We start from the raw sequence: 14,541 nt of genomic DNA on the forward strand, positions 1-14,541 counted from the left end.
ACATTTTAAAAGGAACTTGGTGTGTTATTCCTTACTTCTCAATAGCCAGTTTGCCATTCTAAAGCTCTTCCGGATGGAAGGAAAGTTCCTCTCAGCGCCACCCGGTTCATCCTGCTTATTGAATGTGCAGCTAACTGGGCATTCATGTCTGTGCTGTTTTGGGCTAGTGTGCATATACACACATACTTCCCAAGCAGGCTGTTCTTGCTGCTCCACACTCATCTTGTCTCTCCTTGGAAAGCAAACAAGTGCCCCAACATCGCCAGAAAACTGAAGCAGGGACAGTTCTTCAGCTGATCCTTACTGTAGCCCAACACATTCTCAAGGTTGCCCTGCTGGCAAGAAGTGCTGAGAGATGAGATGTGTTGGTATGTAGGCTGGGTGGTGGGAGTAAAGGAGAAAAGCGGGTGCTACAGAGAAAGGGGAAGACAGGTGGATTGTTGCCATAACACCAAAATCCCCTACCCTCAAGATCTGGAGCAAACAGAAACAATTCATAAATTTTTCATTTGTTCAGAGGGGGATTTTGACACTGTGTGAAACAAGGTAAGTTTGACATTATATGGATGGCAGGAAAAATATCGATAAGGGTTAGATATTTGAGTTTTCTGGGCTACAAATACCATCATTTTCCAGTCTGGAAGTTCTACCTGTCTTCCAGGCACCTTACAGAACCTAAATGTGATGCCCGTGGGAAGGCTCTGAAGCTTAAATAAGTCTAGCTCTGTTCATACTTCCTGCTCAGAAAGAAAACTCCCAGCTACTGGGGCAAGAATATTTTATCCATTTTATAAGGTGCCTGTAAGTAGACAGAACTCTCAGAATGGAAAATTATGGTATTCATAGTCCTGACAACCTGGAAATCCCATCCCTAAATACCCATATCATCAGTGACGTGCAAACATTGGAGAAAAAAAACACAATTTGCCACTTGTGTTATTGCTCCAGCTGCACAAGTAATTTATTATAGTGTGCATTATTAATGTATTATACTTTCCTTATCAAAAGGTAGGGGAGAAAGAAAGGAGGGGAAAGGGAGAAATGCTATCTGACATGACACCCTGGAAATACTGAGAAAAGACAGGATACAAAACCAAAGAACAATTTCCTTCTTCTTAGGGGTGATAAGAGAATAGCATAAAACCTGAAAAATCCCCCTCAAAATGACACCAAAAAGTTCTCAAAATGTCCTTATAAAGCCATGTTTGGAAGTAAATAGGTTTTATTAATTACACTTTATGTGGTACTGGTTAAAGCTAAAAAGTGACTAGCCAGAATCCTATAGGTATAGGTGTAAGCTTTGCATAACTTACTATGGTCAATTGATGAGGTGTGCATGTGCATCTCAGTCTTTCTTAGTCATGTGCCCAGTTGCACAACCTAGATGCATCTTGGCACCTCTTCAGTTAACCACAATTAGCTGTGCAAACCTTATGTGAACACCAGTAGGATGCTAGCCACTATTTAACTCTGTGGCTGAATTACTATTGCCTAGTATAGTAAGTTGCATTGGAGTAGACCCGTTGACTCACTGGGGATTTTATGATTCAACTCCTCTGTAACTTCCATTGATACAAATGGGCCTACTTTATTTGTGAATTACTTTAGTACAGTAAGTTGCAACAGGAGTAGGCCCATCAGAATGAATTGAACACAGTGACGGTGACTCACTAAATCCCCACTTATTTGGTTGGCCTACTCTAGTGTGACTTACTTTGTAAAAAAGCAACAGTATTTCAGCCTTTATTTACCCCAAAATAACTAGTTCCATGTAACTATCCTATTTATACATAGTTACTTCCAAGCTCAGGCACGTAAGATCTCATCTTTTGGTTTAGTATTTATAGTCATTTGCAAATGTACACTTTTATACTTTAGTAATGATTTTTAAATAATAATGCTCAGCTGTATTCTGGGAGATACAGCCTCTGAACAGAATCCTGTTAGAAGGAGGAACAGGCAACATCCCAGGTACACCACACTCTCCTCAACGTCTTGTTGCGCAAGCTAGAGACAGCCCCGGTGTTTCCACATGTACAAGGTGATAATGATTACTTCCGTTGCACAAACACTTAACAAAGAACAACCATTTGTGCAAGAGATTCTGCACACACAATAAAAACTAAGGGAATTTTGCTCCTCTGACAATAAGCACAACTAAGAAATGCAATGTGATATGATGAAAGAGCACTCAAGGGTGGCTAAGAGAAGGACTGGGCAGTTTGCGTCTCCTGCATCAGTGTCCTATTTGTTCAAAAGAAATATCAGCAGCATATAGAGTCCCCAGTAAATAGAGAATTAAGAGCTAATGTAGTGTACTGGACAGCGTGTTAGACTAGGACTCAGGAGATCTGGGTTCAAATTCCCACTTGGCCATGGAAATTCATGGAGGGGCGGCAATGATAAAACCACTTCTTTAATAACTCATCAACTCTGGAATTCAAGTCGGGTTGCCCTAGGTGAGAACTGACTTCATGGCATATAACAGAGAATCACAACTTATATAATAAAAGAATTAACATTGGCAGTACTATCTTGTATTCCCTATATCCAGAGGCATTTGTAATCTCCATTGTGTCCCCTAAGAACTCCTGACTAAAACTGCCTTATAATTGCCTCAACAACATTCTTTTTTCCTTCCACACCTGACAATTGCTGTTAACTCTGCTCTATAGTTTCTCAAAATGGTCAATACTGTATCAGAAAATGGTCTGAGCAGCCAACTTTTTGTCAAAACTCCTTTTTGCCGCTAAAATTAATTTAAGCCACCTGAAGAGTTTCTTATAGTTGCAGATTTAGTATAAATATTAATGTGAAGAGGCGTGAGTGCATTAGGAGGCCCCGATGATTCATAAATCTAGGTCCTACAATGTGGACTTAAAAAATCAGCTTGTCATAATATGCTTTCTGTCCAGAGTAAACTAGCACTGTACAGAGTTCCTTGGGATGAGTTGTTATATACAGACACTCTTAGTATAGACCACGAGCCTACGTTGAAATCTGTGTCAGTCAGGTCTTCCAGCAGGTTAACTGTCCTGGCTTCCAAGACAAATAATTCTTGGATCTTCTGTTTAATCTGAGGTAAACTTGGGAGAGTGTACCCTCCTCAGTTAATATCCATATTTTATGCTAAATTTGATTTGTATTTTCATGGCTGTAAGAAAACTCAAAAGAGCTGCCTTCATATCTTGTTCACAGCTCCTAAATGTCACAGCTGTTTGAGTATGCGTAAGCTTAGTGTTGAGTTACATTTCAGGGACATTACTGCACATTACTCTTAATTTGTGTTTCTGCAAGCATGTATCCAGAACTAATTGGCAACAGGTTGAGGCTGCTGGCTGCCTTTTTGAGGACATGACCACCACTGTGGTTCCCATGGGCATCAACCCAATGTTTCACAACCCTGAGAAAGCAAAGAAAAGCAGAATAAATCTTCAGCCTCCTACACAAAACCCCTTGGGGTAATAAACATATTCCCTCTATCAAGACTCTGGCCCTCTTGCCAGGCTGATTCTCCTTTTATTTTATTCCTGCTCCAGAAAGTGTGCTCATCATCGTAAGACTTAACGCATTTCCTTGCTCATGCAAATCAATTAACTGCATAATTTCTGTTCACTGAGAACAGTTCTTGGCGTTTGAGCTTCTAGCTCTGGAAGCAGAAATAGATTGGCATGTTCATTATTCGAGAATATGCCTGTAATCACAATATGCACCAGAATAAACCTGGTTTTAAAAATAAAAATAAAAACCTTACACTGTTCTGATTGCTTTTTGGAAAAAAAAGTGTTTAGATAGCTTTCCACATGCATTCCTTCAAGTAGTCATAAAAGACTTGCCGATTCAGACCAAGGACTTCTCTAGTTTACCATTCTGTTTTCAGCAGTAGCCAGCCATACACCATACACGAGCCATATGCTTGCGGAGGCCCACAGGGAGGCCCTGGCAACCTTTACTCATGAGACATTGCTTGTACACTTGGAAGTCTGTTTCACTAACATCCCAGCTGCTAGCCATCAAACATTTTGTTGGAGAGGAGTCTGTTTAAAACTCTTTTAACAGTATCTCTTTCAGTACAAAACATCTCTATAGCCCCACTTAAGCCTAAGAGGAAGTTATTGATGCTTTTACTCTGGCCACTAGGAAATAGGTAGCATGTTCAAAATAAAATAAAAAATAAAAAATAAAAAAAATTAAAAAATGTTCAATAACGCAGCTTCAAGGTGGACAGGGCCAAAGACACATGCTCAGCTAAAAGCTCTTAGTCTTAGAAACTAAGGCTTTTATAATAACATCCGTACAAAAGCTGGAAAATCACAAAACATTGGAACCATGGGAAAGGAGATACAGTTGGGGTGCCCGACACCATTCTAGTGTCTGCTGACTAACCAGTGATAAAAGGACGGGACAATATTATAGTTGGGTTACTTTGCTGCTCGCAAAAAAAAAAAAAGAGTGAAAATGTTTAGCACCTATTACGAATGAAATTATGCAAATATGCACACGGTTGCGATATCTCCTACTGTAGTCTGATAGTTGATGCAGAGAGTTGTAACACAGAAATGCTACACATCCACCTTGAAAACCCAGTGTTATGGCTTCTTTTGCTGGGGTAAAATTTATAATTTGGGGACAGATGTGCAGATCTTTGAGCAGGTGAGCTTTGGCCTTTAGGTGGGGTTGACCTCAGATTCTACTCGGCTGCCATGTGGTCTCCATGGAAAGAAGATAGAAGTCTCTGTGTGGTTTTCTTCATTGGATTATTATTCTGAAACAGTATTCTTTCCCCCGACAGTTGGGACAACCAGTCCTAAAAGGTTTGACGAGAAGGAGAGCCAGAAAAAGTCTGCTCAACAGGTTTTCTGCCAAGAATTAGTATAAAAGGGGCAGCAGCAAGAGCAGTGGGAATTAAGGAGCCCAAGAGAGAGAGAGAGAGAAAAGGAAGACAGACTACAAGACTGAGCTGATAGCCCACGATGAAGAGAAGCCATAGCCACTTCCCCCATGTATATGGAGTTTGCAGAGGCTTTGAAGGACCCAGATATTCCCTTCTCAGCATCAAGTGCTTCCGAAAAAAGTAAGGATGGGGAAATTGCTGCTTCTGCAACTCTTAGTTCAAGCTACTTGCAGTTGGTCTTCAGACAGGAAAGCAGTTATCTCCCTCCTGTAATTTAATATATTAGCTTGCCCTACTTAAACTTTAAAAAAACCCATCAGGAAGGAAATGAATGCTTGTACAGCCTGTCTGAATTGCATGGGAAATCTCTTCCCCTTTGACTTTGTTGAAGAGATTGTAAATATTTGTAGTCAAGAGGGACTAATTGCAAAACTGGAAAAAGAAGAATTTCAGGAACAATGATTTTGGTTTCGCAACTTTACTCTCTGAAGAATAAGAGGATGGAGCTGATGGAAGTGCTTCTGCTGGCTGCACAGTATCTTCTTATCTGTACTGGCAAATACTGGATTAAAACAAGAGTAACCTTCCCTCCCCGCTCTCTCTCTCTCTCTCTCTCTCTCTCTCTCTCTCTCTCTCTCTCTCTCTCTCTCTCTCTCTCACACACACACACACACACACACACACACACACACACACACACACACACACACACACACACACACACACACACACACACACACACACACACACACACAGTATCTTCAAGGTCTAGATCAGGCAACCATAGGAAACTTCAGTCATGTGACTGATTACTGCATTCGTTCTTAAAACCAGTATGCCACAAGGAAAAAATGATTAAAGATCACTAAGGAGGTAACCAAAGATAACTCCCCACTGATCTTTGCACAAATCATTGCTCAGCACCTGCCACCTTCCAAACAGTCCCTGCAAAGAATAGGTCATTCTGTCACATCATATTGTTTGGAACAGTGGATCATTCAAGCACTCCTTTGGATGCTGAGATATAGTAAAATGATGTGTAGTCAGTTGAGGTTGCCTTAGGCTTCTGCATGACTCCATGCTCTGGACTCTCAATTCATTCCAGGAAGCATATGCAGAATGGCAGCACAGGTAAAAATAGTGGCAGTGTGCTGCAACCATTAGAAAGCTGGACCAGGACTAGGGAGACTAAGGTTCAAGTTCCAATTCTGTCCTAAAAGTATCAAAAGGTTTTCAAGTCATCAGCATTTGTCAAATCAACTTATCTCACAGGGTTGCTTTAAGATTCATGGACATTACTCAATGTCCACTAAAAAAGGGCAGTCTTCAGAAGATAAAATAAAATAGCTACCTATGGAAATATAATGGTTACTCCTTCATCTTCTGAAACAAAACAAGAAATACCCTCCCAATGTCAACCTAGAAAAGAAACGTGTCTCAGATAACAGGAATGTAAAAATGCTTGAGCTAATGTCTTGATTGTAAATTAGACTATCATTCTGATAAACCAAGACGTGTCTCTTGTCTATCATTTACGTACCGTGGTTTCTCTTGGATTGCATGAGTGTGCTTAAATAGGTGGGGATTTTTGTATATGAGAAATAGTACTACACCCAGACGTCTTCTGCAAACAACTATTTTGGGCTATTTTTTGTTGAAATTATTACACGCTCATATGTTGCCTTCTTTTGGCTGGGTAGGACCTTTCTAGACTGGGGTGAATGTCAATCAGCCCAGTAGCAACTAATCATTCCTTTTGCCTCAAAATTTTGAAGAGAGCCACACCTCTCTACTCAAGAAATCTTTCCCCAGTCTTTTAGGTCAGACAGTCTGAAGAGAGTTAGAGCAATGTAATTAGAGTCAGTCAACCTTGTGATGAATCATTGTGAAGCTAGTGAATCAATTAAGCTCTATTCATGTAACCAGTCACTATTTTTCTATGAAATGCTGTTTGTTTATTTATTTGATCTATATCCCGCCCATCTGGTATATTTATACCACTCTGAGCAGCTAACAACAACATATATACATTAATCCATAAACGTCAGCTATTAACAAAACATACCAAAAAATAATAAAAGATAGGTAAATAAGGGAGAAAAAATTTAATTAAATTAAATTAATTGCTGGCAGGAGGGAAGGCCTGGACGAAAAGCCATGTTTTAAGTTGAGTTTTAAATGTACCCAGCATAGGGGCCGCGCAGATCTCAGGAGGGAGATTGTTCCAAAGGCGAGGAGCCACCGCCGAGAAGGCCTGGTTTCATGCCTTTTCCTTCCGGGCCTCCCTCGGTGTCAGGCTCCTCAGCCTCACCTCCTGGCTCACGCGAGTGATCCGGGTAGATCTTGGTGGGAGAAGGTGTTCCGCCAAGTATCGAGGTTTTGATTTATGAAGAACTATGAGTAAATGGAACATTTTTATTATTTTTTCTTATCAATGTCTCTGAATGAATTGAGACAATAAGTGTCAATTGAGGAGAACTACATTATAAGGAGTGGTTTACTAAGAGGAAACTTGAAGCTAATTCTGCTCTGAACTTTTATCCACTGTGTAATTAGAAGATTTTAAAGCCATACATTTTGACACTTCCTAATATTTTAGAACAACTATTTTCTGAATCTAGCATTCTTCAAAATTAACCATGGCCTATTACAGCAGCTTAGATCAAACTCCTGGAAACCATGAGCCTGAGCAGTAAGAATATTTCAGCAAGATGGAGGCAGACAACAAGGCTGGAGCTCAAATTAGGGCAGGGTTCAAAAGACAAAGGATCTATTAACTCAAGGTGGAGAACGATCATTCCTTTATGACAATGAAGAAACTCCTCGTGTACACCATCATGCTGCATACAAGGTGAGGCAAGCTGCAAGATGATCATTTTTGAATTGACGAATCCCTTCCTTAGCAACCATCTTGTGAGAACACCAATGATGTGTGCTCAGCAGCACAACAATATTGAAGCTCACCCGTAGTCCAACTCCTTCATCTTTTTCCTAAAACCTTTCCTTTTTCATTTTAATGATTATATCCACTTCTCAATCCTTCCCCTGGAAGTTAAGACATATTTAATGTTGGTTGGTTTTGATAGTTTGTTTCTCTGGAGTTTACTTGCATCACCAGCCGCAATCTCTAGCTGCTGAATTTTGGTACTCAAATACACACAGGGCCTGGTGTGCTCTGGTCCATGGGGTCACGAAGAGTTGGACACGACTTAACAACTAAACAAACATGTGCTCATTAGTTTTTTTAGCTGTGTTGGTGTCATCCTGCTTCTGTCACATTTTGCTTTCTTCAGTATAGGGATCTTTAGTTCCGCATAAATTTTACGTTTATTATGTAAGTGTAATGTAACACATTATCAGTGATGATTAAGTTGCATCAAATTGATTCTGACTTATGGCGATCCTTTCCAAGGTATGCTAGATAGAGAATGCTCAGCAGTGGTTCATAGTTCTCTTCTTCATGGAAGGGAGCACTCTGTCAGTATTAAATGTTCATAGTGGTGGCAAATCACATGGTGCTTGTAGAGGGGGAAAGGCAAAGGATGTAGAGGCTGGGTGGTGGTTGTTATTTCAAATTATTACTGTCGCCCATAGTGCTAGAACATTCTTTGAGTTTACAGTGCAATTATGCAAACAACTTACCACCCAGCCAAGCTGTAGACTCATTTTACTGACCTCGGAAGAATGGAAGGCAGAGTCAACCCTGTGTTGGCTACCTGAGCCTGTCAGGATTGAACTGTTTGTGAGAAGAGGCTTAACTGAGTTGCCAATTTCTGCAGTTTTACCACAGCGCAATGGTGTTCTTTTAATACATGTAAGGTAGTTTCCTGGTGCCCGTACAACCCACAGTCAATGGAGTCACCCTCCCCAAATCAAACATTCAGTGTTTACAAGTATGCACTCTCTCCCACTAACTTGTGGATTCAACATCTACTTCCAAAGGTGTAATGCTGTACCAATGGTTTTCAACAGCTAGTGGTATGACTCACATGTGTAAAGGATGAGGCTGGTCTGTAAAAATGAGGTCTTCTAGATTAAACAATCAGACCTGTTCTGTATTTCAGTCAGATAGAGAAATTTATAAAATATATGTAAGGTATTTTCTTCTCAGTGAGGTATTTAGTACAATAAATAAACAAGCAGTTTCCCAGCACTCGTTACAATGAAGTAATTGGCGTGGTTTACAGTAAGTTCACATTGTCAGCATGAAGCATTTGCTTGGTATTAATGTTCCCACTTGCCACCTAGTGGTTGCAATTAAATATTTTTCAACAGATGAGTCGTGGAGTACTATAGTTTTGAATTGACAGTTACTGACCCTTCTTGGAGTGACAGAAGAAGCATCGGTGGCTGAAGGGCTGCAGCAATGCCCAGAAACAACCTGTGAATGTCTGAATGACGGGGAAGGGCACAAAGTAGCTGTTAAGTTCATGGAGTAGAAAGGAGGGGTAAAACTCGTTATATAAAAAGGGGCTGTGCATGTAAATCTCTTCAGAAAAATAAAACTCACACATGCCACAAAAATACAATCAATTTGATTTTAAAAATTAAACAGACAGTTAACTGGATCTTTTCCCATGTGTTGTCTCTGATAGGCAGACAAGGAAAGGCAATAAAACTACACTACATCCTTAGAACCTTCTGCTGCCAGCTGCCATCTTCCAGCTGAGAACTTCCAAAGCAGTAGACTCAAAACAAAAACAAAAACACACACACAACTTTAAATAACGGAGCCACAATGAAACACCAAAAAATAGACTGATATAGTTTTAAAAGAGATAGCCATGATAGTCTGTGGAAGCATATCAGACATGTAATTAGACGGACTTCTCACAGACAGTAGGAAGACCTACACATACCCCTCCTGCTTCTCTCTTTCCTTTTATTGTTTTATATAATTTAGCATTTTTGATACAGATATACAGTAGTAATCCAAAGAATTAAGGACCCCATTGGCTCTTCAAGTTATGTGTTCTGCATCTCTGTGATTATAATGCACAAAAAATACAGCCATTTGATTCTTGCAGGAGTAATTATCATGTTGAAACTACTGCTACTGTATTTAGGAAAGCCAGTCAGCAGGAAGACCTAATAAAACACGGACTAACTTCCCGAAGGTAGCCACAGGCGTGAGTTTACAGGAATTCAGCAGAGCAGTTGAGGACAGGACATTTTGATCACTCATTCATACGGTCTACAAGAGTCAGGATGTGACTTGATGACATGTAACCACAAGAGCAAAAATGTAATCTAAAATAGATGCTATCACTCTGTATATCTAAAACAGATACCAAAAACAGTGTATATCCTGTAGTGTTTTACAAAGAAATAGGTGCACATCCAGTCGAGTGTTGTTACAAACCTCTTCCAAGATATCCTCAATTATAATGCCCACGAGACTGCAGCCCTTACATGTGCAGTGTGACATCACATGATCCATGGTAATTTAGTAGAAAACCAGACTCACCTATTTTTATAATTTTATATGGAGACAATTAATAGAGTCTAATCTGAAGACTCTGTTCTGCAGATACTATCTTTGATGATCACCTGAAAGGATCACCAAAAGATGGAAAGGGGCTCATATTTGTTGTAGCCGCCCAGAGACATTTGAGTACTGTGGGCGGCATATAAGTTAAATAAATAAATATATAAATTTAAAGAGAAATAAAAATTAAAGTCAATTCTAAATTTTATATCCATTGAATTACACGAAAGAGTGTAAATCTTTCTAATGTTTAGGTGCTCATTCTATATTTTCAAAATAATTTTATACTACCATGCTCATGGTCTAAATTGTGGAAGCAAGCAATAGAGAAAATATATATTAGTCAATTAGATTTGATTAATACAGCGTATATTTTGTCTATGCAATGTTAAAGAATCTATGTATTAAAACTATGGAGAAATAGGGGCCAAGATCCTATTGAACACCAGCACAGCAAGAAACCCATAGGCAAAGAATAGTATAGTAATGTGAGATTGCATCTTGCTGTGCCCTTCCATCTTTGGTAACTGGAATCAGTCCCAACACAAACATCACATGCTTGTGCTATAGTTAATGACACAGTTTGATCCAACAAGATCAAGACCACACTATGTAATGTGGACTAGAAATGAATCTAAGCCATTCATGCTATCAGTTTTTAATAATTCCATCAATGTATAATTGTTTTCATCCATATATGTGTGTGTGTTTTCTTCAGACCAGTTTTGTATTAGTAGAAAATGAACATTTTAAAAGAAAATAGATATCATTAAGTTTCAAAGAGCTGTAAAAGGGGAGCTGGTAAAGAATTTTAACATTCAGTTCAAAAACTAGGAAGGAACCCTATACAGTGGTGCCTCACTTAACAACGTTAATTCGTTCCAGCAAAATCGCTATAGAACGAAAACATCAGAAAGCGAAAATAAAAAACCCATTGAAACGCATTAAAACCCGGTTAATGCATTCCAGTGAAGATCCTCCATACGGCGGCCATTTTCGGTGCCTGTATAGTGAGGAATCCGTCCCTAAGCACAGTGGGGAGCCATTTTGAGCACCCGGTGGTCATTTTGAAACCCCGACAATCAGCTGTTTTGATCGTCGTAATGTGAAGAATCGGTTCCCGAAACAGGGAACCGATCATCGCGCAGCGAAATTCCCCATTTAAAACATCGTCGTGAAGTGGATTCGTTGTAATGAGGGGTAATCATTAAGCGGGGCACGACTATATAACACTGGAAGAGGTGGAGATGACTTGCACTCATAAAACACAGTTTGAAGAATAATATGAATAACAGATTAATACAAATGTTGAGGCCCTAATTTGTTTCTTCAGGATGTCTGCTCAAACTATCTGAAAGGAAGCTCTAATATAAATTTTGTTTCAGTAAGTCAAAGTTAGAAGGCTGCTACATCACAAAGTTTCCACATGAAAGGGGCATGATTAATATGATAAAAATGGACAGTGGTTGTTTTTTTTAATTGAAAGCTGAGATATTTGGATTTTCAACTCATTTTAGGCATACATATTATACTCTGGTGAAAGCTGCTGATATTGTTCTGAGTGGTGGTTCAAGCTATCGCAATATTCCCCCCCAATTAAATCCTGTGGCACTAACTGCTCCTGAGGCTGTGTGAAGCACCCTGTTTCATTTTGAAGCTAGAATGCTGGCAGATCACACTCCCATTGAAAGAAGTATGCAGCTTAGGGGTGCTCCTGGATTCATCCCTGAACCAGGATGCCTAGGTCTCAGAGGCAGACTGGAGTGCATTTGCACAATTAAAACTAGTGTGTCAGTGTGGCGTTCACCCTTATTATGTTAAATAAGTCATACATTTCATGTTTTATGCTGATGTGGTTGAGAGGTGGGGCCACTAGAGATGTCAAAAGGCAGAGTAGAGTTCAGCGAGAGTTAGAGAGGGAGAGAGATAGTTGGGAGATCTGAGGTGTGATTAGTCTGAGGAGTGAGATTTAAATAGAAGATTGATGCTTGATGAACCTGAAGTAAATACTTATGAATTATTAAAGAAACATCTGTAATTAATAACCCTGTTTTAAGAAAAAGTGAAAACTGAATGGACCTTCGTCTTTCCTAAGTAAAGTATGTTGATTTAGTGATCAACTGGTGTGTGAAAAGGTGTTTGGTGCCTTCGTGTGCTCTGTGTCTGGAAGGAGCCACAAGGGGCAAACGTCACAGCTAGTTATACCCCTTTCTTGAGATATCTGATCTGGCCACTGTGACACACATCCTAGTTACTTCCTGGCTGGATTACTGTAATGCACGCTATGTGGGGCTGCCAATGGGAAGCGTTCAGGAAACTTCAGCAGGTCCAAAATGCAGCAGCCAGATTGCTGACTGGGGCTGGTTACAAGGATCACATAACCTGTTACAGCAGCTCCACTGGCTGCCTATGTTTCCAGGCGCAATTCAAAGTGCTGGTTTTAACCTACCTGAAATGGCCTAGGTCCAAACTTTCTCAAAGATCATATCTCCCATTATGAGCCAGCTCAGATGTTATGATAATCACAAGGCCTTTTTCTCAGTCCCACCACCTTCACAGGTGCATCTGATGGGGACACAGGAAAAGACCTTCTCTGTCACGGCTCCCAGACTTTGGAACTCCCTCCCACAGGAGGCCAGGCTGGCAAAGATATTTCTCTTAAGGCAAGCCTTCTCCCAGTAACCAACTACCTATGTGTGATTTTGTGGTTTTTTAAAATATATTGTTGTGGTTTTTTAAATGTATTCTTGTGCATTGACTGGATTTTTAGTACTGCTTGTATTTTCCATTTTTCAGAGTGGCATTTTAAAAAAAATATTTACTTGTTTTTCTTAGCTTTAATATAGCCTTTTAATAATATAAGATGCCTCTTTAGTCATTATTCATGGCTCTAAATATTGTCTTTTAATGATATTAACCACCGTAGTATACTCATTGTTTTCAACTTTAAATACTGTCTTTCACTGTTGCAAGTTGCCTCGGGTCCTTTTCAAGGAGAATGGCAGGGTACAAAATATTTTAAATAAATAAATAAAAAAATAGTCCAATACTTGCTGGCAAATTCCATGTTGCTAGCATAGTAAATTGCACTAGAGTAGGCCCACTGAATCAATGGAGACTTGGTGAGTCAAATCTTCCATAAATTCCATTGATTCAAATGGCTCTGCTCTTAACTGTAACTTACTATGCTAAAGCGAGTCACAGTTTGAGTAGAGCCGTTTAAATCAATAGACCTTACAGAGGAGTTGATTCACCAAATCCCTATTCAATAGACTTACTCTAGTTCAATTATGTTAAACAAGACTTTGGCCATTAAATTCTGTGTGCAAAGACTAATCCTTAGTTGTAAGAAGTGGCGAAGCTGAGACTATATTACTACTGTATATGGATTGGGATCCTGTTACGTGAGACAGGGGTGTTTAACCCCCTCCCCACTCCATATTAACAGGAAAAAATATATATTATAGAGACCACAGGGAAAGCAAGTGAACAAGCAAAAACTACAGAAGACCATGGTGGAGCCATGTCTCCTCACCTCACACAGCATCCATCTGCCTCTACTAAATCGTGAGTACAGTGGTGCCTCGCTTAACGAGTGCACCGTTTAATGACAAATCCGCATAGTGATGCGTTTTTTGCGATCGCTAATGCGATCGCATTGCGATGTTTTAGGTGGCAAAACATCGCATTGCGATGATTGGTAAGCGTTTCGCTGCGATGTTTAGAAAACAAACTGCGATGTTTAGAAAACAGCTGATCGGCGGTTCCAAAATGGCCGCCGGGTGCAGAAAATGGCCGCCCTCAGCGTTTTCGCGCTCTGCCCTCGCTTACCGAGGCGGAGAAAATGGCGGCCGGATGGGGAATCTTCGCTTACCGGTGAGTTTTCCCCCATAGGAACTCATTAAACGGAGTCCTATGGGGTTTTACGTTCCATATAGCGATGTTTCCAGATAGCAACGTTAATCCTGGAACGGATTAACATCGCTATGTGGGGCACCACTGTGTTATGGCTATTCCTGAATTGGCTCTAATACATCAAGAGTGGATAGAGTGGAGATAATCATCCTTGTGATATTAGTGTACCTACTTTCTCTTTAATTTCAAAGGAACCAGAAGCATACAACACAATACCATTACACAGACACTATAGAGTAGTTTG

The sequence above is a fragment of the Pogona vitticeps genome, chromosome 6 (genome assembly GCF_051106095.1).
Source record: "Pogona vitticeps strain Pit_001003342236 chromosome 6, PviZW2.1, whole genome shotgun sequence".
NCBI lineage: Eukaryota > Metazoa > Chordata > Lepidosauria > Squamata > Agamidae > Pogona > Pogona vitticeps.